Source organism: Solanum dulcamara, chromosome 12, assembly GCF_947179165.1.
Source record: "Solanum dulcamara chromosome 12, daSolDulc1.2, whole genome shotgun sequence".
In the NCBI taxonomy this organism is placed as follows: Eukaryota; Viridiplantae; Streptophyta; class Magnoliopsida; order Solanales; family Solanaceae; genus Solanum; species Solanum dulcamara.
This window is the reverse complement of record NC_077248.1, coordinates 44,616,944-44,621,032: the sequence shown is the minus strand read 5'-3', so window position 1 is coordinate 44,621,032 and position 4,089 is coordinate 44,616,944. Positions and strand designations below refer to the sequence as shown.

The 4,089-nt window shown below is 32.6% G+C and overlaps 1 long non-coding RNA gene across 1 annotated transcript; it reads left to right on the top strand.

Moving 5' to 3' along the window:
- Positions 1-377: 377 nt before the first annotated feature.
- On the top strand, positions 378-3,228 carry LOC129877474 (uncharacterized). The gene is made up of 2 exons (XR_008763545.1): positions 378-1,340; positions 2,993-3,228. It is a non-coding gene; the product is annotated as an uncharacterized LOC129877474 (long non-coding RNA).
- The last annotated feature ends 861 nt before the right edge of the window (positions 3,229-4,089 follow it).

Below are 4,089 nucleotides of genomic sequence, written 5' to 3'. Positions count from 1 at the left end.
CCAAAGAGTAAAATTTTCTTGTGCTTCAGGATTCTACAGTAACAACGAATGTACTCATATTGTTATTTGATTGAGTAAATATTTTAAATTTTTTTTATTTTTTATATTTAAGTTTTATTCGATTAATTACATATTTTGGTGTTCATAATTTATAATTTTTTTTTTATTATTTATTTTATGAATTTTTAATGTTGAATAACGATTTTTATATAATTTTGAATTTTAAGTGTTTATTTAATATGTATATATAATATATTATGAAATATATTTCTTTTACATAAAAAGTATTACCTATTTAATTATTTCTGTAGCATTTTTATTAATTAAATAATAATTTATTTAATTTTCTTTTAAATTATTTAAATCATAGCCTTTACTATTCATTTTATATCAATTCTAGTCAAAACTTTATACAAATCATGTCAAATTCTAGCCTATTTTATCGTTCCATTTCTTGTCAATTATAGCCATTTGAATCAATACAATCCCAAATCCAATCTCTCCATCTTAACCGTTCATCTAATCAAGATCGATGGACAAGATTAAATCTTACATCGTTTCCCTTTAATTTCCCAAAAACCCCCCCACACAAACCCTATTCTCTATTCTCTCATCTTCTCAAAGGGAAGAAGACCACACCGCCTCTCTCTCCCTCACCCTCACCCTCACCCTCACCCTCACCCTCACCATCACCATCACCATCACCGTCGTCGCCCCTCCATTTCCGGCGAGATAACCACCAGAAAACTCCCTAGACCGCAGCACAGCCTCCTTCACTCTCCCTCTTCACAAGAAAAAGAGAAGCCGCCGCCTCTCTCCTCCATTCTCTCCCCTCTTCTCTCTACCTCCTCTCCACGCCGCTGCTCCACCTCCGGCGAGAACCACACACCACCTTCCCCTCTTCTCTCTACTCTTCTTCTCTTTCCTTTGGAAAATGAGATCCGCCGATCTCTCTCCCTCACCACATAGACCCTCCGCCGATCTCCTCCTCCCTCACGCCGCATACCACTCTCTCCATGCCGGTGGACCACCACCAAACCATCGCCGCCCCATTCTCCTCCACTCTCAGTCGCAGCCGGTGATACCACCACCGCCGCCACCGCCTCCAAGAGACGAGCTCTCCTCACCATCATGCAACCACACCGTCTCCATTTCCCATCCTCTTCTCCTCCGTGTCCGGCTAGATACAACAACCACCACAGCGAGCCACTAACGACGACAGCCAGGAGCGAAGTTCAGCGAGGCTAGCAATGCCAGTGACAACGACGAAAATAATCGGATTGACCGAAAACTTCAAGTTGTCACTTTGATTGATGAAAGATCTTTACAGATCCGTCACGGTTCGTTTTCTAATATTTGGTTTCTACCTCACCTTCTAGTCTCGAATAGACTCGTAATTTGCCTATAGTTTCTGATTTAGAATTGTGAGACTATTATGCATCTTTTGCTCATCATTGCTTATTAAATGTGAAAAAATCTATTTCTTTGTTGATTGAGTTCGACCTTGCTTCTTCGCGGCCACTGATTTCATACGTATATGTGCTTATCATCTATTGAAATGTTGAAATGGATCCCTGCATATTAAGTGATTACAGCCTCCTAATTAGTTGGGTATAATCACTATGATGTTTTGTATATGTGATCTTCTAAATGTTTAGCATGACTCGTTGGTGTTGATTAAATTAATTGTTATTGTTGATTGTTACTTGCCTTCATCACATGACTTGATCAATGGGACGATTTCTTTTACTCGATTAAATAAGGTAGACTTTGATGTTGGTACTTTTGATTTGGAATTGTCGTGCCTTCTTTTCTTTTGTTGATCTTCTTTTTCTTAATTTGATTAGTACTACTTTTAGTTCTTAAGTAATTGTGGTAAGTTTTGGTCTAATTGGTAGAATTACTTTACTATTTAGGTAGATAACAAATTTTGTGTTATAGCTTGATTGGAGTCCTTAGTACTTGTTTATTTTGTAAATTTGACTTGATTTCCTTCATATCTGGTTATAGAAACTCTGGTGTATAATTCTCTGATCCTAGCATATATTAATGTACTAATTGATTTTGTCTCATTGGAATTATAATAACTTGTATATTTAGCCTAATTATAGTAACAAGCATCTTACCAGCGTGGTTACCTTAATTTGTAGCTGTGTATTTTTTTTTATTTATAGTAAGGTCAGCATATTAGTCGATTCTTGTTGCCTTATTAAATTTAGACAGATTCTTACTTGTCTTATTATAGTAAACTTCGCATAATTGATTGATTCTGTCAATAAACCGATTCTCCTTGGCTATTTAAGAAGGGGAGATCTTGATTGATTCATTGAGAATATGACTTTTCCATTAAGTCAGGGATTAACTTCAACCCTCTTGCATATATAATTGACATCGCTCTTTCATTTTTGGGGGACAACTTGAATATTCTTCAAGATATATACACTGAAAGTTCATTACATATATACATTGGAGTACTTTTATACATCTTCGCATAAAAACTCATGGCACTTTTGGCCTACTTCTGAGTTCTGTTTCTATGTTGTTGGCCTGCCTCCATCTAAAACACCCTCTTTGACACAAGCACTGCTCGGAATCTTTGAGATTCTCTTTGAACTTGATGTGTCAAAGATTAGGTGTTGATTCTACAAACTCGACTTACTATTTTTCTGTTGCTATTGGACTTTGTGGACCTCTTCTTATTAATCTACATTCAACCGGTTAGATCTCTTAAATGACGAATTTAATAATCTATATGTTAGTTATGTGCATCTTTAAATTCTGTATTATTTTGAGTATTTGGAAAGCTCGAATGCCTTGAGCATTCTTCTGCGGAAAACGTCCAGGTTAGTTTTCAATCTGAATCTTTTTTTTATATGAAATAGTTGCTGGACTTGTAAAAATTAATAATTACATTCTCTTCTCTGTTTATTTATTAAATATTATAATATGTATCTTGTGTAGTGGTCATTTGTGTTTTCTTTATATTTTTCAGGTTTTGAACTCAAGACACGAAGAGTTCGCCTGTACAGGGAAGCCAAAATTTTATTGTTTTATTTTAAATCTTTTGTTTATAAATTGTATTACTTTATTTACTTGCTTCTCTATTCGAATTTGTAATAATTTTTGTAAACACACTCTATATTATAAAATAACTCGGGGGACTATCTAAGGGGGAGAGGAATCAATGTGCTACCTGCATTTATTTTAAATTTAACTTATCTGTGTGTATGTGTGTGTGCTAGGTAAGTACGGCTATATTAGTTAGGGTTTGAGCATAACTATTAATATCATGCCATCACTGTTATTTTCTATAGGTATTTGTTTATGTATTGGAAAATGGCTTAAAGATACTTTGCCAATAATCTTATACTATTATTGTCTTCTCGTGTATTATAATATGAATTTTAAATGATTTGCCTAACATTTACATGTTTACAATTGTCTAGTTTAAACTAAAATCACTAACCCATATTATTAGAATAATTGTTTAAATAATCAATTTTACACTAGAGTATGTACTTTATTTAGAAATCATGGTTATAGAATTTAATAATATGTTCAATATGTTGACTATCATGTTTATAGGATTTATTAAATATTTTAGCATGTTAAATTCATATAAAAATCATGTTTATAGGATTTAATGAATTTTTAAGTATTTATAATGTCATGCCTAATTGAATATTCTTAGCTCGTTATATGCATGTAAATAAATATTTGTAGAATATTTCTTTTATTAAGAAATAATGGTTATAGGATTTTAATAAATATTTATCATGTTATTCTAATTTTTAAACCATGCCTACGACTTTAATTCATTTTTCAGCATATTATTACATGTGGACGCCATGTCTATTATTTTAATAATATTTCAAGCATGTAGATATCATGCATAATACTTGTGACATTATTTATTGTTTATATAGAAATTATGCCTATAGGATTTTAATAAATTTTCAACATGTTTTTATATGTAGAAATCATGTCTAGGATTTTAATAATTATTTAACATATTATTTAATATTGAAACTATGCTTGTAACGTTTAATAAATTTTCAGCATATCATTTCATTTGCGAACCATGCCTAT